This window comes from Lissotriton helveticus, chromosome 1_2, assembly GCF_964261635.1.
Source record: "Lissotriton helveticus chromosome 1_2, aLisHel1.1, whole genome shotgun sequence".
Classification (NCBI taxonomy): Eukaryota; Metazoa; Chordata; class Amphibia; order Caudata; family Salamandridae; genus Lissotriton; species Lissotriton helveticus.
Genome location: NC_136058.1, coordinates 145,231,431 through 145,255,924, shown reverse-complemented (window position 1 = coordinate 145,255,924; position 24,494 = coordinate 145,231,431). Strand labels below are relative to the sequence as shown.

Sequence of the window (24,494 nt, the reverse complement as noted above, 5' to 3'; positions counted from 1 at the left end):
TACAACAAAACAAAAACAGTAAAAACATTTAAACAACGAAGAGACCGTGGCAATTTCTTTTGAATTATCCAATACATTTATTGAAATTGACAGCACCAATAATGAAATATTCTCACAAGGAGGAGATGACTTGAATGATTTTTTTGATCAATCTCTTGATGGCGAATTTATCGAATGTTTGGAGACCATAGAGTTACAAGAATCATCATTGCAGACTTTTCATGAGGAAATTCCTGATGAGGACATGTTACTAGTTCTTTCAAATTATGAAAATTCAGAAGATGTTGCCTGGGTGCCGCACTGATTTGGGTATCCGGCGTGGGGCGTCCCGGGGGGTGGATTGTCAGTAGCGGTCTGTTGTGCGAATAGTTCCAAGGCAGCAGAAAGCGCTGAAATCTGGATGTCACGAAGGTGATGTCTAGTAAGTTGCCGCCCAGCAAATAACGGCGTGGGGCGCCGCGGAGGTGAGTGAGTCCAGTAGGCACCACAGCTATACTTACCGGCATTGCAGAATTACTGCTGGGGACAATGCCTGTGCTGTAGCAGGGTCACAGCAGAAACAAAAAGGATTCTGTTGAAGATGTTGTTGGTTTTCAATTTGAAAACAGTTCTGGTGTCAACTGCTATGCTAATGTAGTGGTTAATGTTTTGTTTTCTCTAGAAAATGTAAAAGAGGGGAGGCAGTCCAAAGTTCCGGTAAAAGGGCAAAGGAAAGGATCAGTGGTTTGAACTATCAGTCAAAAAGGGGAGGGGGTGCAACAATTTTTCCTACCGGGTCACACTGTGCTTTCACCGGAACTGAGGTCTGCAGGATTCTAGTCATTCAAACTGAGGCTGGCGGCAGCATGGGAGCGCCGACGTCCCGCGGATACAGTTTCGTCACTCCACGGGCGATCATGGCAGTCATTCCCCATCGGGGGTGTCTGCGGGGGTCGGAGACTCCCGCGGCTCCTCTAGAATCTTCAAGGTCGTGGAGGACTACGGTGGTGGAGTCAACCAGTGACCGGGCCATTTCTTTATGCTGGGCCCGCTCTTGCCAGGTCGACCGCCATTTTGAGAGTTCGGTAGCTACTGGCGATCGCGGGGTCAAATGAGCGGACGGGCTCCACCCTGCCGGGCGAGACGTTGCAGCATTGCCACAGTGGAAGAACCCTTTTCCGGGCGCCTGGAGCGCTGAGGGTGCAGCTGGGAAGCCTCCACCTGGGGAGGCGGGAGAGGCCTGTTCGCAGCGTCTCTCCCTCCCAGTGCACCCCACGGCGTCTCGCTTGACATTTGTTATGGCCGGACCAGGCGATGAGGATGAGGGGGGGGGGGGGTCGGAGGCATGTGCAAGACATCCCCCCCCAGTGTTGTCGCAGCCATTATAAAAGAAAGAAGAAATGTCCCGTCCGTCTTTGGGCCGCACCTCCGGTGGATGGCGGCCGGACGCCCTTTGCTCTGGCCCCATGAACGGGTTCCTTGGCTCATCGGCTGCAGCCGGATCCTTTTCCGGGCGCCTGGAGCGCTGAGGGTGCTGCTGGGAAGCCTCCACCTGGGGAGGCGGGAGAGGCCTGTTCGCACCGTCTCTCCCTCCCAGTGCACCCCACGGCGTCTCGCTTGACATTTGTTATGGTCGGACCAGGCGATGAGGACGAGGGGGGGGGGGCGGGGTCGGAGGCATGTGCAAGACATCCCCCCCCCAGGGTTGTTGCAGCAATTATAGAAGAAAGAAGAAATGTCCAGTCCGTCTTCGGGCCGGACCTCCGGTGGATGGCGGCCGGACGCCCTGTGCTCTGGCCTCATGAACGGGTTCCTTGGCTCATCGGCTGCAGCCGGATCCCGTCGGCCCCAGCCCCCGGCCGTTGGTGGCCGGACCGGGAGAGAGTGTGGAGGGACAACCTGCAACTCTCAAGGGCCACCGCAGCCGGACTGGGAGAGAGAGGGGAGGGTCGAGGACACGGACATTCCCCCCCCTGAAACTCTCCAGTGTTGTCAATCCCCCTGGCCGGGTCCCGCTGGCCTCGGCCTCTCCTCCGGCTACACCCTACGTGATGATCTCCTGGCCGAGGCGTGGCAGCAGGACCCGCCTTATATGTGTTGCTTCCGGCTGGGCGTAGCCGAAAACCTGTTGCCATTTGGAAGTTTCTAGAATGGGGCGGATGTCTGCTGACTTCTATCTTTCCCAGTTTGCCGTTATTTGGCCGTGGCAGGCGGTGGGACAGACACGTTTTGGGGCAGTGAGGGGCGATGTTTTCAGGTTTCTTATTACGGGCTTACTTCTAACGTTTCTTGTTTCTAGGACAATAATAGGTTTTATCATTACGTATTGTTATCGTTTCTTTGTTTGTTATTTAATAAAAAGTTCATCAGTGGCCTACTGATTTTCGTTTTCCTATTCTTTTCTTTCCAGGTTGTTTCATGCTAAAGTTTCTGTTAACAGGATACAGTGATCACTTCGTTATTATTGCATATGTCCTTTTCACTAGGGGTGCTCTCTGGTCGGGCCAGATGACCTATCTCTAGTAAATGGTCCGGGTGAAACAGGTGCATCAATCAGTGGGGAGTAGATAGGCATGACAGATTACAACGGGGGAGAAAGGTCCGCATTACGTACCCTTTCACTACTTGCAAAGATTTTCCTACGTTTATTTGCAAACAGGGAATACCTCCAAAAAGAACTAATTCCCAAACAGTCAATGTTCGGACAATCAATCAATCAATGAGGAATGAAATAGGTACGACGTGTTAAAGGCTTGCGTTACCTACCCTTCACTATCTGCAAAGGGAGAGAGAATATTCCTATTCTTCCTCGTTTGCAGGCAGAGAAGATCCTTAAGAGAACCAACTTCGAACAATTCAATGCTCGATTCAAACAATCAACAAGGGGTACTGTGAACACAAATGAACGCCGCTTATGTACATACACATTGCTATTTTCAACAGGTTGTTCCTAATGTTTCTATTTTAGCGAGGTCAAAAAGAGATCCCATTAGTGGCCTACTGATTTTGCTCGATTCCTTTTGTTTTTTTACACGATTTTTCGCTATCTGCAAAGACTAAACAGAGTATTGCGACTCTGTGCTTGTTTGTAAATAGAGAATGAACCAAAGAGAACAATCAATCAAATGGAGAGAGAAGCAGGCACGACGGATTACAACGGGGGCAAAGGCCTGCGTTAACTACCCTTCACTATCTGCAAAGAGAGAGTACTCCTAATAGAAATGAGGGGTGGGGGGCAGCATTCAAAGCAGATCAGTGTGCATAAACACGAAAATGTTTTTACTTACCACGTACTTGACATTCGACAGTTTATGATATTTGCTATTAAAAAACCATTGAAATTCACTGAAAAAACCATAGGTTATAGACCATATATAGTTAGGAATTAGCATTTACAAAACCTTGAAAATTCACTGAAAAAACCATAGGTTATAGACCATATATAGTTAGGAATTAGCATTTAAAAAACCTTATTTTACTCACACAAAACCATTGAAATTCCATATATAGTTAGTTGCACTAACTATATATCGCGCACCCGCAATCCACTGCTGATCATGTCACATATTACATCATTCATGACATGGTCAGTGACATCACTGATGACATCACTGATGACATCTCAAATGACATCACTGATGACATCAATGATGACATCTCATTTGACATCATTCTTGTGCTAATACGATAAACCTCTTCAGACTCTAATATAACCTTAGATACACTCAGTGTATACAGACACTCACACACTGTCACTCATCCATGGAGTTACTCACACACCTAGTCAGTCATGCAAAGAAACAATCTCACCTCCATTTCTTCAACTATACAGTTATACACACCTTACTTATTCAAACATATACTAACACATATTTACTCTCTTATACAATCCCTGATACAAGTTCACAATGATCCATACAACCACTCACACATTCAGTGGCTCTCATGCACAGTTATTTATATATGCCAACTCTCACATGTACTGTGTTTTACATATGTACTTACTATGACATGTAGCATTGAGATATCCATTCACTCATCAATACACTCATGCACACAGTCAACTGCCCATGTAGCTGTTTCCACATGCACTCTTGAACTCATACACCTAGTGAATCAACTGCTCACACATCTATGCACAGAGTCACACACCTCCCAGCCACCCCTACACAAACTCAATCTCCCATACAAATACTTGGGCAACCAATCAATAACACATATAGCCTCTCGTATAGCTAATGATGAACACATGCAGCAGTTTACATCACAACAGACATAATGATGCACAAATTAAGACAGTTTAGTCACTAACCCATGCATTCAGTGAGACACATTTAATCACTCACTCATACACTCAGTCACGCACCTACTAAATCCTTCATCCAGACACTTATACATCCACTCATTCTTCAATATGTAAGACATATTTTAACTTTACAGAAACATACAGTCACTGGATGTTGTCATCAGTGATGTCATCAGTGATGTCATTTGAGATGTCATCAGTGATGTCATCAGTGATGTCACTGACCATGTCATGAATGATGTAATATGTGACATGATCAGTAGTGGATTGCGGGTGCGCGATATATAGTTAGTGCAACTAACTATATATGGAATTTCAATGGTTTTGTGTGAGTAAAATAAGGTTTTTTAAATGCTAATTCCTAACTATATATGGTCTATAACCTATGGTTTTTTCAGTGAATATCTAATATATATATAAAAAATATTTGTTGATTAACAACAAAAACTTACCTTCAGTGATGTAACTCGCCTTCACTCCGAATGAAAAATCACTCCTGAAACAAAGACTCGAGATGTGATGTATTCTTATGTAATGGTATGTGATTTAACAGCTGGCATTTGCTGGGGAACGATAACAACAAAGAATCCTCCACACTTGTCACATGACACACTCAGATGACAGGTTGCCCAATCACTAAACAGCACAATGCTGCCATCTGCGAACAATGCAGTGCTGATCCCAAAAGTTTCAATGCAACCAGTAGATATCTTTGTGAAAGCATCTTAAAAACGAACGCATAAAAGTTTATGTTTTGGCTGCCGAAAAAATCATTTTTAAACAACAAATTTGAACCTTGCACAAATAAATAAAGTAAAGTAAAAAAAGTAACCTCAAAACTTTACACTGGAAGGAACAGCATTCCTGCTTCAAAAATAAAAGACCATTACGGAACCCAGGGTCTCAGGTACCAAACATATGCGGAGAATGCACAGATTCTGGTGGAAGTTCAAGCTTAATCTTTTAATGCTTCAGCGGCTTTCTATTTTCTAACAGAGATTAGACAGTGGGTGAACCTGAGGCAATTATGTCTTAATGCTAGCAAGAAGATATTTTATCGGGCACCAAGCAAATAAGCATTGAACTTTGGCCTTCTCAGTTTGGTAGTGTATCACTCCCTTCTAATATGGTCGGATGCTGGGCAGATTACTTGATAAACCCCTTGTCTTTTGTTCATCAATCTCTCCTGTCACAAAGATAACACTTTACTTCTATTTAATTTGTAGAAAGTGACCACAGTGGTGTGAGATTCTCTGTTAATTTTGAAAATTCATGCTGTGGTCTTTTCAGTTTGATGTATTGTTAAGCTGTTTATTTTATCACCATGAAATGTTCCCACAATAAACTGTAAATTGAGCAATTCAAATAATATATGGGATCTAGAAATCAGATAATCTACCTTAACTCGCACGTAAAATTCTGTTTTATATCTGGAAACTAGTTCAAATGCTTGACAAGCTGTTTCCAGAACACACAAGGAAATTCCCTCCAGCAGTTGACCCTAACTGGCCTTGAAAAGATGTAAATGTAAGAAATGTAGCTGTAATATTTTGAGTGCTGCTGGAGGTCCACTTTCGCCTCTGCAACATTTCTCTGTTTTACCCCTTCAAGGACAAGGTTAAAGAATATCTGTGGAGCCTAGGGTCTTGTTGTTTTGATTCTTTTGCGTTTTAACTTTGTTTTATAATGTCTGTCAATGTTTAACATTGTCTATGTTCGCTGTAAGAGCTTTGAAGCAGTCTTTCCGGCATATGTATGCTTTACAAATTAAGCAAATGCACAACACAAACATGCTTATTTACGCAGATGGCGATTTCAGCAGATGTTTCACATCAACAGGATGAATCCATCAGCTTGGTTGGACGCAAAAGAGCAAACACACAGCAAAGAAGGGCCATCTTAGAACAATGCAGTTACATACCAGAAAGATCCGACCACACGGACCGGGTTTCATTAAACCACAAGGGCCATCTTTGTGGAAAACACTTACAAATATAGCACCAGACAGGATATAATTTAGCGTCATAATATTTGTTAAACACAAACCTAATCTTTATACACGAAGAAAGATATCAACTAAAACAAAAAAAAGATTTTCCTACAACAAACTGCAATGGAGGCAGAAAACAGACTTCAAGCTGAATACCACATGACTTCCAAAGGGTCACAAGGAATGAAACCAACAAGCAGTTGTGTAAAGTGGTGCAACTAGTAGTGCATATGCGCGTGCCTTCTTTTAAAACTTAATTCTTCTTCTAGGGGTTTGACTGTAGCTCGGGACATCTTTCAGTATGTAGGAAAGAGGAACTGGACATTCTGGTGTGTTCGATACCCAGAAGAACAAGTTACTTATCTTCGGAAACAATATATTCAGTGGATACTGTACATGCAGATCCCTCACCTTCTGAATATCCCGGGGCACTGGACTGGATCTGAAAATTTCACAAAGCGCTAGTTCACAGGTAGGTGATGCTGCTCAATTTCAGAACAGGTACTCAGGTACTGCCTTGACATGATGTCCATGGAGCCATATAGCAAGGCCCCTCAGCATCTGGGCATCAATGCACCAAAGGGTGATGTTGACCACCCCCAGCAGCAAATAAAAAGAACTCAGTTGCACCCGCTCAATCGCCAGGCATGAAGGTTGAGGCTCTGGTAGTTGGAATGTAGTATCTTCCCCCTACAATTGCAGGAGGAGATCCGTGATTTGGGAGTGGAGGTGAGGGCATACACGCCAAGGGTCAGAAGGCCTGCACACCACACCCTTCTTGGCTAATCCAGGGTAACCAGTATGTCTTGTGCACAGTCTTGGCACAGAGCTTAGAACTCAAGGAATCAAGGTTATGAGGGAATGCATAGTTTAGTGGAAGATTACACCTCCACAAAAACACATGCCCCAAGTCTCTCTACAACAGAAAGTGGAAGTTATAGATCATCAGACATTGTGCATTTTTGTGCTTGGCTTTGGGATCCACTGGAGAAGTGCCCAGTGGGGCAAAAATGGTCTGTACCATGTCCAGATAGCGATGCCACTTGTGGTCAGCAAGATTATGCGGACTCAGGCTAATGGTATTCATATTCATGGAGACTGCCAGATGGTTGGAGACCAGACAGGTACAATACATCTGAACCCAGGCCCACAGTCTCAGTGCTTCTTTGCAGAGATGATGAGGCCCCACGCCACGGCTTTCCAAACTTTTCATGTTGGTGACACACTTTTTGGAGATACATCATTTTGGGACACAGTAAGGCAGGGTAGCAAGCGAGCGTAGCGAGCGAGCCCAAACCACCTAAGGTGGGTCCGGGGGGTTCTCACTCACTCTGTCTGTCTCCCTCTCTCTCTCTCTAACTGTCCCCCTCCCTCTCTCTCCCTGTCTCCCTCACTCTCTCTCCCTCCGTCTCTCTCCGTCTGTCTCCCTCTGTCTGTCTACCTCTGTCTGTCTACCTCCCTCTGTCTCTCTCTGTCTGTCTCGCTCCCTCTGTCTCCCTCCCTCTGTCACCGCCCTCCCTCTGTCTGTCTCCTTCTGTCTGTCTCCCTCCCTCTGTCTGTCGCCCTCTGTCTGTCTCCCTCTGTCTGTAACCCTCTGTCTATCACCCTCTGTCTCCCGCTCTCTGACTCCCGCTCTCTGTCTCCCGCTCTATGTCTCCCTCTGTTTCCATTCCTCTGTCTCCCTCCCTCTCCTATCTCTCTCTCCCTCTGCCTCCCTCCCTCTGTCTCCCTCTCTGACTGTCTCCCTCTCTCTCTGTCTCCCTCCCTCTGTCTCCTTCGCTCTCTCCCTCTCTGCCTCTCTGTCTGTCTCAGTCTCTGCCTCTGTCTGTCCCTGCCTCTATCTGTCTTTCTGTCCCTGTCTCCGTCTCTGTCTGTGCCTGTCTCTGCCTCGGTCTGTGTACCCTTATCTCTGCCTCTATTTGTCTTTGTCTGTCCCTGTCTTTGTCTCTCTCTCTCTCTCTCTCTCTCTCTTTGTCTCTCTCTGTCTCCCTCCCTTTCTCTATCTATCTCCCTCTCTCTCCCCCTCTCTCCCTCTCTGTCTCCCTCTGTCTCCCTCACTATGTCTGTCTCCCTCTCTACCTCTCTCTGTATCCCTCCCTCCCGTCCTCTCTCTCTCTCTCTCTCTCTCTCTCTGTCTCTCTCCCTGTCTCTCTCCCTGTCTCTCTCCCTCTGTCTCTCTCCCTCTGTCTCTCTCCCTCTGTCTCCCTCTTGTCTGTCTCCCTCTTGTCTGCCTCCCTCTTGTCCGTTTCCCTCCATCTGTCTCGCTCTGACGCTCTCCTCCCTCTGTCGCCCTCCTCCCTCTGTCGTCCTCCACCCTCTGTCGCCCTCCTCCTTCTGTCTGTCTCCCTCCCTTTCTGTCTCCCTCTGTCTGTCTCCCTCTCTCTGTCTCCCTCCCTCTCTCTCTCCCACCGTCTCCCTCCCACCGTCTCCCTCCCTCTGTCTCCCTCCCTCCGCCTCCCTCCGTCTCCCTCCCTCTGTCTCCCTCCCTCTGTCTCCCTGTCTCCCTCTGTCTGTTTGTCTCCCTCTGTCTGTCTGTCTCCCTCTGTCTGTCTGTCTCCCTCTGTCTGTCTATCTCCCTCTGTCTCCCTCTCCCTCCCTCTGTCTACCCCGGTCTCCCTCCCTCCGTCTCCCTCTATCTTCCTCCCTCTGTCTCCCTCCCTCCATCTCCCTCTGTCTCCCTCCCTCCGTCTCCCTCTGTCTTTGTCTCCCTCCCTCTGACTCCCTCCCTCCGTCTTCCTCTGTCTCCCTTTCTCTCTGTCTCCCACGGTTTCCCTCTCTCTCCCTCTCTCTGTCTCCCTCTTTCTGTCTCCCTCTCTCTCGGTCTTCCTCCCTCTATCTCCCTCTGTCTCCCTCACTCCGTCTCCCTCTGTCTCTGTCTCCCTCCCTCTGACTCCCTCCCTCCTTCTTCCTCTGTCTCCCTTTCTCTCTGTCTCCGACGGTTTCCCTCTCTCTCCCTCTCTCTGTCTCCCTCTTTCTGTCTCCCTCTCTCTCGGTCTTCCTCCCTCTCTCTGTCACCCTCTGTCACCTCACCCCAACTTCCCGGGCACACACAGCCGCACCCTAGTACTTCGCAGGTCTTTAAAAGACCATTTACTTGTTAATGAGGCTTTGTTGTGAATCTCACCCGGCCCCCATAGAGCAGAGTGTCTCGGAGTCCGCGGTGCTGCGGCGGACTCCGAGACACTCTTTCAAAGGAATGCCTCTTAATTAGCAGCAGTTATGCGCTAAGTGCCCTTAATACTGGTGTCATCCTGCGACACACCCACCATGTGCAGGCGACACAGTACTGTGACACACAGTTTGGAAAGCTCTGCCCTACGCAATCCTCCTTGTTCACACATCACATTGCGGTTGTGCAGTCTGTCAGGATCTGGACAGATCAACCCAGAAGGAAGGGCAGAAAGGCCTTCAATGCCAGGCAAAGTCAATGTGTTTTCCTTGCTCCTTCGCAGACCAGAGGTCTTGGATCTCCAGCTCCTCTCGATGGGCAACCCACTTTAACGTGGAGGGACCCATCACCACTGTGGTCACTTTTTAGTTGGGCAAAACAACTTTGTGGATGACAAATTCTCCTCTACTGACCACCACTGAAGATCTATCGCAGTGCCTTAGGGAATCCTGACGTTCATTGGAATGACCCCATATTTAAACCATTGCAAATAGAGGCAGCACTGGAGAGTCCCCAAATTTCATGAGTGAGTGTGTGACCAGCAGGACGTCACCAGACCCAACAGGCAGAGGACCTTCAGAAGTGGAATCTGAAGCCCTCCTGAAGCATAGGAATCCTATCTAGATTGTCCTGAGTCCTCTGGGGAGGAGACAAGGCTGTGAGTGATATTGTGTCTAGTACTGCCAATATGCAAAGGAGAAGTTGCAAGAGCTACTGGTAGCAAAGGATACAGGCAGTAGTGCTTTGTGAACATGTGGTGGGACAACTACCTTGCTGCTGGGCAGATGTCTAGAACTCATCAGTTCAGTGGTAGCAGGCTTTGCTATTGTAGAGTGTATAAGCCTAATGGGGACAGTTGTTTTGCTAATCGATAGCAGATCTTAATGCATAAGATGCGAGTATAGCTAACAAGTCATCCTTGGGCAATAATGTCACCGCGTCTAAAACTAATCCCCCTAAAGACTCTAGTAGTACTCCTAAACAGGGAGGTACGAAAGCAAAGACCCCTGTTCCCAATTTACAGGTGAATACATCCAATGCTAATCAAACCTCCAAAGCCACTAAAGAAATCCCTCAAGCTACTAAACAAACTACCCAAGTTACATCAAGTGTTTCCACTTCAGTAACCCCAAATCCTGATCAGGCCCCGCGAACTAAGGCTGCGATTCGCAGAAACATTCATCTTCCACCAGACGCTTGTCCCTTTGTAGTGATTCTTACTGGAGTCACTGAAATTCCCCCATCGGAAGTAGAATCTCATCAGGCACTTAAAAATAAGGTGTGTCATTGGCTCACTAAAAACCATCCCCTCCCGCCTAACATTCCTAGTAAAATTTTAATGGTAGAAAGAACTCCATGGGTGGGCGGGAATAGAAAAAATCTGCAAGGGGATTGTGTTGTGGTGACTTTCGAGAACACTCAGGTTGTAGAACACATATGTAGTAGAGCACCCAGACACCTAGCTAGCACTGTTATGGCTAGGCCACTTTCGTATTTCTATCTACCAGGGAATCACACAGACAAAAGATGGAGCTGGCTAAGAGGTCCACACGATCCAAAACCTAGACAGAGGTTTACCAACCCATGGGAGGAACAATCATACGGATGGGAGGAGGAGGGCGATGTGGGCTGGAATTTAGTGAGGAGAAGGAGAGGCAGACCACTCCAAGGGGGTTATGCGGTAGGGCCCCAAAATAGTTACTCACAACAGTATTTTCAGGCTGCAAATGGGCAAGATAGCTATTTTGATTTCCCAACTGTTAACCGTTATGAGTGCTTGTCAACCACGGACTGGGTTGACTGACATACACAGGGATCACTAAGTGGTCAGCGGCGCCATAACTCCCAGACTCCTATGTTGAGAGAAGATAGCCTTGTGGATCTGCAGAAGATTAATTCAACTCTCTCTCCTGATGATGGCTTGGAAGCTACTGAGGCTAGAGGAGTGCATAACAAGCATAAATCCAATAAGCCACTTTGTAAATTCCTCACATGGAACATAGCGGGTATTACTGCTAAGGCCTTAGATTCTAGTTGGCAAGGGTTTGTTAAACAATATGAGATAGTGGCACTTCAAGAAACGTGGGACACGTCAACCTGTTTTTCATTGGATGGTTTTCACAGTTTTTCAATCCCAGCCGTACCAGGCGTGAGAGGGAGACCCAAGGGTGGGCTTCTAACATTATTCTCACTGAATCTGGCTGGGTCTTTTAAAAAAATAGAACCTGCTCCCAGGAATACGTTGATAATTGAGTGGGCTATTTCGGACCATCAACCCTTTTTAATTATTAATTTTTATAATTCCAGGGATGGTTCTTTTGTAAACGAGCATTTGTCTGCTCTGTTAGATTTTTTGTCAGTCTATAGACACGATTGCACTTCCGTCCCAGAGATTGTTATCCTGGGTGATTTTAATATTCACCCCTGTGAGGGGGACTGTTACAATGACAGGTACGGAGGATCATTGGTTGAAGGGATCCCCCATTTTGAACACACTAAGGAGGGGGAGGGGCTTGAGAGCTTTCTGGCCACTTTAAATCTATTTGAATTGGGTTTTGGTACAAATGAAACCAGACCACCTACATTCATTGGGAGAGATGCTAATACCATCATTGATTATATTTTTGTATCACCAGGGGTGTTAGCTAGGGCTTGCGAATACTGTGTAGTGCCTGCGGTCTTTAGCGACCACAACCCTGTTTTGCTGACCTTGGACCTGGATTGTTCCATGACCGAGAGGGAAACAGGGGTGGTAGCCCCAAGGGATCTCACCTCTAAAGAGCAGGGGAGGAGGATTAAGTGGGAGAAGATTGTCCCTGAGAATTTCTTCCAAATACTAGCCCAGGAAACAGAGGCAAAGATGGCAGTTTGCCTTGATCCTACTTCCTTGGGGTCTGAGGTAGTGGCCGCTTACACTGAGATATGTTCAAGCATCTCTAAGAATTTGGAGTCCAGGAATGGCCCGCAAGGTAACAAGCATATACATAGATGGTTCGATAGGGAATGTTCAAAAAAACATAACGCCCTATTGAAAGCACTCCAACAGAGACCCAGAGACAGGACTCTAGTGGCAAGTCTTCGGCAGGGTTATAAAACTGCACTCGCCAATCGTAAGACTCAGATTAAGGAGGAGGCCTGGGAGAGTTTACTGTCCGTAAATATACTGAGAGACAGTAGGAAATTCTGGGCCATTATTAACCAGCCCTTCTTTACTGAGGATGGGAAATCAGACATGGATTGCGTGATCGAAGATGAAAGATGGCTTAATCATTTCAAACAAATCTATGAAAGTGAAGTTTCATTCCCGTCAGATAGTGTCCCTTCGTGGAATATTATGACCATGGATTTTAACATCTGTGAGGTTGAAAAGGCCATTAAAGACACAAGTAAACATAAGGCACCGGGACCTGATGGGGTACCTGCTGATCTCTACATGCAGTATCCCCAATTCTGGTCCAAAATATTGACCAATGTTTTTAATGCGATACCTTCGGCAGGCTTTCCCTCTTCTTGGTCCACCTCTATAATTGTTCCGATCTTTAAGAAGGGGAACAGGGGGGACCCGGCTTGCTACAGGCCAATCTCCTTGCTTGACTCTGCTGTTAAAATCTTAGGCAGAGTCATTCTACAAAGACTCGGGGATTGGCTTGAAGGGAGTGGGGTCCTCTCTGACCTTCAGTATGGTTTTAGGGCTCACAGGGGGACCATGAACCAATGCTTAAACCTCCACCTCATAATTAGTAAATACACCGTGGTGAAGGAGGGGCATTTATATCTAGGGTTTATGGACTTATCCTCCGCTTTTGATTTGGTTAATCGCTCTAAACTTTGGCTTATTTTGCGGGATTTGGGTTTGGACACTACTTTGGTGAATTTTTTACATGACCTCCACCAGAATTTGTTTGCCTCCGTTAGGGTTACAAGGGAAGGTAGATGTACTGAAAAATTTAGATCAGGGAGAGGGGTCAGACAGGGTTGCATCCTGGCCCCTCTCCTATTCACACTCTACATTAACTCCCTGGGTAAATCACTCAATCTAGCCACCATGGACGTCCCGCGTATGGGAGGATCCCCTATCCCGGTCCTCCTGTACGCGGATGACGCCGTCCTAATAGCCCGTACAGGCATTGGTCTGCAAAAATTGTTAGACCATTTCGGATCATTCATGGAATCCTTAGATTTAAAGATCAATACACTAAAATCCCATGTCATGGTCACGGGCACACGTAGGAAAAGCCTGAAGATTAAAACTTTTAGTTGCAACGGATTACAAATCTCTAGGGTACCTTTTTTTTGTTATCTAGGCGTCACTTTTGACGAAAAAGGATCCTGGGGACCTCAACTAAAATTGAAGGCCAACGTAGTTGCAAGATCTACTACAGGTCTCATGAGCTTTTCTAAAAAATTAGGTTCTAGGCCCATGGAGGCCATGATCCGTATCTACAAATCAAAGTGCCTGGCTATTGCATCCTATGGGGCTGACATCTGGGGCTATGCTCCCTCTCAAGGCATTCAAATTGTAGAAAATAATTTTATTCGAACTTTGTTGTCACTCCCAAAGTCATCGCCTACATATTCCATCCATAGTGAAGTCGGCCTGGGCCACATTACTGACCTTCTAAAAATGGCCCCCCTGCTATGCTGGGTGAAAACCTGGACAAACGAGGAGATCACGTTGAACCATCTCATACTCAAAGACTGCTTGGCCCTGGACAAGGCGGGCAGTATTCCCTGGCTAGCGTATGTTAGAGCGGCATGCGTGAAGCTAGGGCGCCCGGATATGTACTCTTCTCCACAGGGTCTCAAGAAAGAAGATGTAGGGTGGGTTAAGTTGCATCTCCGGAATTTGCTGGAGTTAGATAGGGAACAGGTTGAACTCAACAAACCCATGGTGAGAACCATATATCGAATTTCTACCTCCTCTGCCATGGAACCTTATCTAACATTTGTGACAAAACCATACCATCGTTTTCTTTTATTGAGATTTAGGTTCAATCTTATCCATCTAGTGCTGGGTTCCAACATAAAGTGGGGGACCCTTGAAATTACCCCACCTTGCACTTGTGATAGCTTCTCAAATCAGGACACAGTCCACTTTGTGATGTTTTGCGAACACTATCTGGAGCCCCGGAAAAAGTTTTTATATCCCATTTTGAAGGAACTTAATTTTGTCCAAGTAAGGCCTGCACTTTTACACCTGCAAATGTTGAACACTGTGCAGGTCACATATGGTGTAGCCAGTTTCTTGGTGGCGGCTGCCCGATTGAATAAGGCAAGACTTACCCAGACAAATATACATCCTGGTTGACATTTTATCAACTTTATTCTGGGACACCGGATAAGGATCATTGGGACATGGAGGCGCTTGTCTTTTTCTGGTCCTTTTCTTATAGTGAACCTGTTTTGTATTCATATTTTTTAATAACAAAAAAACTTCTTTTAAAAAAAAACCTCTTTTAATGAATCATTTTAGGAACTGCATCATGTGTATAGTTTGTTTAATTGCTAATTTTAATCTATTTGTATAGTTCTTATTTTTAAAAAATGAATTGTGTATTGCTTTTATGGTTTTAATTAACCGAATAAAGATATTTGACTGACTGCATAAAACAATCCATCAGGAGATGATTCTTTTTTGCACTGCTTTCCCCTTTGTTGCTCCAGAGAAACCCACAAAATGTTGAACGATGATATCTGGCCTGATCAATGTAAATACAGAGGGCTCTTTTAGAATCAAGGCGATGGAGCCATTCCTCTTCCTTAAAGGGGTCAAGAGGAGCAGCAAGGTGATGCATTACCCTATGTGGAAGGACATGACTACCTTCAGCAGTAATGCAGTATTGTTCGGAAAGAAGGTTGTATATGGTTGTTGCAGATCAAAAACCCTCAACAGTTGCTGTTCAATCTTGGAGGTGTAGTTAGTGCAGGATCAGGTCAAAGACTTGCTATTGCGACAGGAGGGCATCAGAATGAAACAGTCAAATTGGATAAAATATGTCCAGAAGCCACACTCTCCTTGCCCAGTCTCAGGGCCCTAGAATGACCTGGGCTTGCTCTTTCTTGATCTTTTTCAGAAGTCTTGGCCGGAAAGGTAATTACAGAAATGCATACAGGATTCTGAACCCCAAGTCAGGCAGAAAGTTTCTCCAAAGAAGAACTGCCTTCAGAACTCCAACACACAAAAGCTTGGACAATGCGTGTTTTCTGGAGATTGTGATTAGATTGATCAAGGGTTTTCTCAATTGCAGGAAGACACCCTCTACCACCTCAGAGTGTAACAGCCATTCTTGATCCTTTAAGCCGCTGCAGCTGAGTTCTTCCACCCAGGTGTTTAAAGATCTCACCAGGTGTTTGGTGACCTCTCCTAGATGACCTCCTCAACCCAACAAAGATGCATCTGTCATGATCAACCACTCTGGGTGGGGTAGGAAGAGTGGTCGGCCGCCTGTCAAATTGCAGTCGAGCAGCCACCACTGCAGAACGTTTGCGGTCTCCTCTGACACTTGACTGGAATCAGACAGGTTCCTTTGGTGCTGAGATAACGGAGTCTTTAGGTCCCACTGCAGAGCTTGCATGTACCACCTGGCATAGTCCACTAGCTAAATGCAGGAGACAAAGAGGCCCAGACACCTCTAAGTTGCGCTCAATGAAATCCAGGCCAAAGATTGAAACATTGGGATCAAAGCCCAAAGATCCTCGACTCATTGAGGCGGAGGGGAGGCACAGGAGCACACTATATCCTGCATGGCTTTGATTAAAGGGAGCGGTTGCAAAGGAGTTAGGTGTAACTTTGGTACATTAAGGGAAAAACTCAAAGCTGGCAACAGATCGACCATTGTCTGGAGGTGCCTTGCGACTGTTTGAGGCAAGCCCACTTTCAGCAGCCAGTTGTCGAGGAATGGGTAGACTGGTATTCTCAACCTCTGAGGATGGGCTGCAAAGACCACGAACACCTTTGTGAAACTCAAGGTACAATGTTAAGGCTAAAGGGGAGCACCAAAAACTGAAAGTTCCCTTGGCCTACCTGAAATGGTTGCTAAAGTTTGATGGATGGATTACATGGCAGTAATGTGTAAATAGGCACCCTGCAAATTCATCGACACCATCCAGTCTCCTACATCCAGGGCAGGCATAACTTGGGCCAGGGTGAGCATTCTGAACTTGTGCTTCTGGAGAAGTATTTCAAAGGGTTCAGATAGGGGATGGGACCACCATAATTTTTCAGCACCAGAAAATAACAGAAGTCACAGCCAGACCTGATCTATGCTGGGAGTACCCTCTCTGCTGCTCCTTTGGCTAAGAATGCTGGAGCATGGATAGTGGTCCTCTGGGAGGTATTGTGGGGTAAGTGGCATTTTCGTTGTGTGTGACAAGAAAGGCAGAGCGTAACCGTGTTGCACAATCTGTACCATCGATTGTTCGGATGTAATGCTCCTCCATATGGTGAGGAGCAAGGTGATGGGACCTCTGTAAGGAACCAGGCTATTTGTTGGTTCACCCTCACTCTGTGCCTCCATTTTGACTAGTAGGCACTTGTGTAATGACATTAATAGCCTGAGCCCTGCTAATCAGTACTCAGGACATGTGCTCTGACCCTTAAAGGTAAGTGGTTAATTGGCTTATCCCCAATTGGCATAACATGAATTACTTGTAAGTCCTTAGTATATGTTACCAGGAGTATCTAGGGTGTAAGTTAAAAGGTCTCTTGTGGACTACAGTACTAGTTGTGCCATCACGAGGGTGACACAACAAAAACATGACTCCCAGCCTGCCACTGGAGGCTGGCAGACCAGTTTTAAATTGCTAACTCAACTTTGATCTTTCAAACCATGAAACAGATCAATGTTTAATGTTTGTAAGTCACCCCTCAAGCAGACCTACTGAGCCGTAAAAGGGTGGGTTTGTAATACAAAAATGTTGGACCTATAGGAGCCATTTTTAAATCACACCCACACATTCCCACATCTACTCACTTCACATAGGTTCGCCCTAACATAATATCATCTAGTTTCACGACGGCAAAACTGAGAGGACCTCCGGCAAAGAGCCCCCCTCGCGGGGACCATTGGGCATTGCAGCCCCGGCCCAACAAGGAGCTGCCCTATGATGAAGCATAAATAACAAAACACAACGATTGCCAATACTGAGCAATAATCCTAGATTTGTTAATATAGATCCACACTTTCTACTGTGCCATCATTTATTTTATTTGGCAAATGTCCTTAAACTCACTTTATCAAAAGTGCTTTTTATATACATGTGCATTAACAACAACTCGAAAACACAAACTATATATACACAAGACTATATTGACCGAGGTTACCCCTGAATTGGCACCATCCTTTAGGGAAGATATATACAAGACCCCCCTTTGAATATTCACAACGTTGTTGTCTTTAAGCAACAGTTTTGGCCTGTTTTTTGAGAAAGAAATGCCATGGTCCTGATGAGAACCCTTCAAATAGTCGGGTTCGAAACGCGATGACCCTTTTTTTGTTTTGTCAAACAAACCATGTTATATTGTGTATCCACTGATGTAATTAAATAGTTATTGGATATAGGAATTTGTGGTTTATTTGAATCATCTTCTACACTTCAGTGAGAGTCTATATAATTGATCTGGTTGTTTGACCTTGGTTTCGTAAGTGTGGCCCACCAGGTCTGGGGACACTTGAAAGTTAGTGTATAGTGTGGTCAGACCTGCCCTGGTGTGGTGGTTGTGTGGTATGTGTGTGTGTGGTGCAAGTGCTTGGCGAATTTGTGAGGTGTGTTTGAATGTGTGCATTGAATGTGTGATGGTGTTTTGGAGATTGTTTGATTTCAATGAAAATATAGTCTTGTGTATAATAGTTTGTGTTTTGGAGTTATTGTTAATGCACATGTATATAAAAAGCACTTTTGATAAAGTAAATTTAAGGACATTTGCCAAATAAAATAAATGATGGCACAGTAGAAAGTGTGGACCTATATGTTTTATTCTTAGGTTGTGGCTATTAAACAAATCTAGGAGTATTGCTCAGTATTGGCAATCGTTGTGTTTTGTTATTATAGTGACTCAGCCTTACTGAGTAGAGTCAAGGCCCTTTAATGTTTCTTGACTATGATGAAGCATGACACCCCTTGGGGTGTGTGAGGGCCCTTGCTCTTAATTGGAGCTATCCCTGGACTAGCATTTACTCTCTTGCTCTCTCTAGCACCGTCCGCCATCTCTGACGTGTCTTTACTCTTCCAGTTTTTCCCCGCCGTTAGCCCCCTAGGAACAGCAAACCCTTTGTCTTTAACTCCTGGTCAGGGCCCGTATACTGGACCGATCAAGCCCCCTGTCCCTACCTGTGAGATTTTATATATAAGAAAGTTGCCTTACTGCTATATTAGTGAACTAATTTATGCTATACAGTACATCTCAATCTACACATCCTTTTTCATTGTTTATTTGATATCACATTGGCTTTTTAACATCAGGTGACGGGTACAAACACAACTGCTTTTATGATAACAACATAAGGAATTGCAGGACCTAAACAACGTTAAAACATTTAAATATTCTGCCACATATTCTTTTGGTGTACATACACATGCATGAAAATTGTGATTGTACAAACTTTGTAACCCCAAACACAGTGCTTAATGGACAAGTTACTTACCTTTGGTAACGCCTAATCTGGTAGAGACATGATCCAGCTGCAGATTCCTTACCTTTGAATTTCTCAGGCATCAGACTGGACGGGAAGATTTTTCTTCGAGCAATACTCCTGCGCTGCGGTAGGTGTCTTCTAACAAAGACAGCTAGCCACAGATTACTTACCTTTTAATAGATACCCAAGCAATACCATTGCTGGGGGAGGGACTGAAGACAAGTTTAGACCAGGAAATCCTGCAGGACATAGCGGCCAAAAAGGACGTCCCTGCGGACTTGAATGTCTAGGCAGTAGTCCTTGGTAAACATATATAGGGATGCCCACATTGCTGTCTGACAAATGTCGAGGACTGTAACTCCACGTTGCAATGCCGTGGTAGGAGCCTTAGTTCTGGTGGAATGAGCCCTTAAGCATTCAGCAGGCTGCTTTTAGGCCAGAGCATAGCCAATTTGGACCCATCCCAAGATAGTCATCTTCTGCACCTGCAAAGTTGGTCATCCACAAAGAACTTTCTAGTGTGGTCACAGTAGAACGACAATGCTCTTTTTGTGTCCAGACGGTGGAGTCGCTCCTCTTCTTTAGAGGGGTGCGGGGGAGCGTAGAAAGTGGGCAAAGTGACCGATTGCCCCACATGAAATGATGTTACTACTTTCAAAAGGAAAGAGGCCCTATTTCGAAGCACCAGTTTGTCAGCAAATATTGTCAAGTAAGGAAGCCTAGGTGACGGAAAATGTACTTACCTTCGGTAACGCCTTATCTGGTAGAGACTTGTTCTAACGTAGATTCCTTACCTTTGAATTTCCCAGGTGTCAGACTGAATCCGGAAGATTTTCATCAAGCAATACCCTGGCATGCCTTTAGGTGGCATTGGCCGGCTCCATGTGACATTGTCATCTCTGCCTGTGTGAAGTCCATGTCTCCTATATAGGCATCACCTCGGCACACTGACGTCACTTACTTTTCACGCCTTTCCATGCAAGGAGTGCGAAGCCATGAAATGCACTGACATAGGTGTATTTTGAACAACTAGGGCCCTGAAAGGGAACATACCTGACCCTGAAACCAGTTTGCAGTGTGGGTAGGATGGGTGGGTTTGTAAGGAATTTGCAGCTAGATCACGTCTCTACCAAATAAGGTGTCACCGAAGGTAAGTAACTTGTCCATTTGATAGAGACATCTAGCCATAAACTCCTTACCTTTGAATAGATACTCAAGCAATACCATCCCCGGAGGAGGGACTGTGGACACGTTAAGACAAGGAATCCTGCAGGACAGAGCATCCATAAAGGCCGTCCCAGCGGACTTGACTGTCCAGGCAGCAGTGTTTGGTGAACGTGTGAAGTGATGCCCACGTCGAGCATGAAAATTGTTGAGGACCGGAACTCCACATTGCAATGCCATGGTAGCAGCCTTAGCTCTGGTAGAATGAGCCCTTAAACCTTTAGGAGGCTGCTTCTTGGACAGAATGTAGCAAATTTTGATGCAAAGGACAACCCATCGAGAGATTGTCCTTTTATGCACTGAACAGCCCTTCTTTGCGCCCATATACCCCATGAAGAGTTGGTAATTTATCCGGAACTCTTTTGTACAATCAAGGTAGAACGACACTGCTCTTTTTGGTTCTAGACAGTGGAGTCGCTCCTCTTCTTTAAAAGAGTGTGGTGGAGGGTAGAAAGTGGACAAGGTGCCAGATTTCCCCACGTGGAATGGTGTTACCACTTTCGGTAAGAAAGAAGCTCTAGTGCAAAGCACCAACTTATTTGGGAAGATGGTCAGATAAGGAGGCTTTGATGACAGGGCCTGCAATTCGCTCATTCTCCTTGCAGAAGGTATTGCCACTAAAAATACTGTTTTGATGGTAAGCAGCTGGAGGGGGCTGTTGTGCAGAGGTTTGAAAAGAGCACGCATCAGGTGGGTGAGAACCAAATGAAGGTCCCACGGAGGCATGATGAAAGGGACAGGTGGGAACCGATGTACAAGCCCCTTGAGATATCTATGTACAATAGGTGATTTGAAAGAAAGTGCCTCTTTTGGACATGGTTAGCCCCCACTTTTGCCTAGAAAATGATGTAATTTCGACTGGACGTACACAGGGTACCTGCCAACCAGGTCCCCTGAGCCAGAAGCTTTTTCTCTAAACTGTACCTTTTGTTTCCCAATTGACACATCTTCAGTACCCCTTGTAAATCCCTAGCAAACAGTACCCCTGGTACCTAAGGCATTGGCACTGAAGAGGGACCCCAAGGGTAGCAACACAAAATTGTGCCACCCTAGGGTCACCTCACCAAGGCCCTGCACACTGCCATTACAGACTGGGTGCTTTGGTCCAGACAAAACCTAAGAGTCGACATGGCACATGGCACACATCTATAGGTTTATAATAAAAATTCGTGTAATCCACTCTAGATTCAAAACAATAACATAAGAAACTGTTATGAAAACACTTAAAATATCTTGAAACAAACCTTGTGTGCACACCGTGGAAAGGGCTCCACCCTGGGCCAATGTTGAATGAATTGAAAAATAACCTAGAATGAATGTCCTAGACACTGTGTGCACTACTGTGCCCTGAGGCTGCTATGTGATCCAGTGAAATACAATTGTTTTAACAGTGCTCTAAAATCAGACCAGGTAAAATTGTGACAAAGAAACAATTCAATTCTTTAATCCAGTTGAATATAGATGGAAAATTATTTTCACAAATGTTGTTTTCACGTTCGTGTTGTTCAACATGGAAAATTAATTTGTTCTCTTGTTACTGGCTGTTCAAACAAATCCAATGCATTTTGGGTATAGAGGACCCTTCATCAGGAGTCCCTACAATCCAAAAATATATAATTCATGAATACTCATTAGAAGTTCGGCATACAACAAATTATATGGGTATGCCCTAGTGGTAGAATAAGTAGTGAGCAATGTAAAGACAGATCCTATGGAAAGGAATACTATATGAATTGGTGAAATATTAATAGGATGAAAAAGCTGCTAATCCCATCATACGAATGTAACTACAACTTTAACCATTGTTTATGAAAGAACTTTATTTCCCAGCATGCTGCTTGAACCCGCTTTGTGAAGACTGTGCCAGAAACGAGAAAAAAATGAAAAGACTGACAAAATTGTGGTCTGGAGGTGGGAGATGACAGCCTGGGGCGAGCCCGCCTTCAACAGCCAGTCGCCGAGATATTGAAAGAGTGGCACGCCTGATCTGTGCAGATGAGCTACGACCACCGCCATCACCTTGGTAAACACCCAAGGGGTGCTGGTAAGGCCAAAAGGGGGCACCGTGACATGAACTGAAAGTGCTCATGGCCTACCGTGAACCGCAGGTAACGTCAATTAGCAGGCAGGATGGGAATGTGAAAATAGGCATCCAGAAAGACCTGAACCAGGGTGAGCGTAATGAACGTTTCCTTTTTGAGGAAGTAGTTGAGGGCTCGCAGATCTAAGATGGACAAAGGCCCTTCTCCTTCGGGACCAGAAAGTAGCGGGAATAACAACCACAGCCTACTTCTGGTACAGGAACCTTCTTTATGGCTCCCTTGGCCAAGAGAGTCCTGACTTCCTCCTGCAGCAGTTTCAGGTGGTCCTTCCTCAGCCACTTTACCTTCACTCCCCCTTTTCCCGTTGTGAATGTGGGCACCTATGCTAATTGACATTGTGTCTCAGTTGCAATGAACCGTCTAATATGAATAATATCTAATGTACAGAATAATACAGAACTGATTAAACCGTTTTGTATGAAGTAACGGCTGTTCAAATTCTTTGTGAATGATTTGTTGAATTTTTTTGTGTTCTTTGTCTTGGACCATTTGTCTTATATTCCTATAGCTACCCAGGTCCTGTTGACATTTTGGGTTTAACCCTGTTATCCATAATCAGTAGTGAGGGAGGGGCAGCCTTTAAAGGAAGGGAGCAGACCCTTTGGACTTTCTGAAGAACCCATCTGTCAGACGTGATGTTTTGCCAATGGCTGAACCTGCCACCAACTGGCTGCTGATGATCGTGAGGGGCTGGACAAGGAAGGTTTAGAGGCTGCAGGTAGGGTGGAGTGGACTGTCCTGACCTCTGTCCGCCCGACCCATAGGGTCAAAAGCAGCCACACCCACGGCCACGCAGAGGTTGCTGAACTTGCGCTGTCTTGTGAATGTAATATGGCTGGCGCATCTAAAAGCACCATCAGTGGCCACAAAAGGGCTGGAAGGCAGGCAGTGCACTTGGCCATAGCCCATGAGTCCTTAAAGTGCTCCAGAACCATGTCTGCCTTGTCTCCAATAACCTACTGGGATAGGAGTTGAATAATACTTTTCTATGAGGAGCAATTTGTTAAAAGTTTGCTTGCCCCCATAGATCTAAAAATTAGTACCCAGTAGGCTACAGCCTTTACAATCCCATTTCCAAAGAAGCAAAAACAACTTGTTAGTAAGGCTGTCATGTTTGATATTGGCTGGTTGTTATTCGAATGCTAATTTGTCTGCCTTATTTTTTGCACCGAATATTTGTTTAATTTTATGTAACTTGTCTGTTTCATTTTCTGTTTCATTTTCTACTCATAATGTTGGTTTAACTTTTTGTTGAGCACTATGGTTATAAATCAGATGTGGTAGGTAGCATGTCTTTTTGAGAAAATGCTTTAACAATGTTTAATTACAAAAAAAGACTAAATAGAAGTAAATAAAATACTTCAGACCAATTGAATGTACAAATGGTCTAAGTCTGTTTAATTATTTAACAACCGTATTAAGTAAACGATCAGGTATTATCTTTGATATAAAGTCCTCTAGGACCTGTGGCAGCGCTTGTGAAACTGTTTCCCACAAGAAGTGGGAGTAACGACCCAATAGGCATGCAGTGTTCACTGACTGCAATGCAAGTCTGGCAGAAAAAATTTTTTCTTGCCCCAACTATACAGCCTCTTGGACTCCCTATCCGGGGGTGTGGATGGGAACGCACCTTGTAAGGTAGAGGCTTGGATCACCAAGCTCTCAGGGGTAGGGTGATTGGTGAGGGATTTTGGGTCACCCAGGGCAGGGCAATGATGTCGGGCAATTGTACTATTCACAGGAGCCCCTGTGCTGGGTTTGGACCAGGTCCTGAGTAAGACATCAGTCGAGGCCTCAATAAAATGGCGGAGGGGTTCTGAGGAGGAGACACCTGGATGCAGGACCTCCGTCAAGATATTTGTCTTGACATTCACAAAAGGGAGCTGAAGGTCCAGGACCTCAGCTGCCCTTTGCACCACCATAACATAGGACGCTCCCTCCTCTGTAGTCATGGTAGGGGGAGAAAGCAGGCTAGAATCTGGAGAGGTGTCCAATCCACTGGCCTCACCCAATTCCTCATACCAATGCATTTCTTGCTGTGGCTGGTCTTTTAAAGGGTCATCTCCCTCTCTATTCTTAGCCCTTCAGA

The 24,494-nt window shown here is 45.5% G+C and overlaps 1 long non-coding RNA gene across 1 annotated transcript in view; it reads left to right on the top strand.

The window, feature by feature from the left end:
• LOC144799024 (uncharacterized) overlaps positions 1-22,649 on the top strand; it is a 126,621-nt gene extending 103,972 nt beyond the window's left edge. Inside the window, exon 3 of the long non-coding RNA XR_013603731.1 lies at positions 22,119-22,649. This is a non-coding gene — a long non-coding RNA (uncharacterized LOC144799024). The remainder of the gene's footprint in view (positions 1-22,118) is intronic.
• Positions 22,650-24,494: the final 1,845 nt, after the last annotated feature.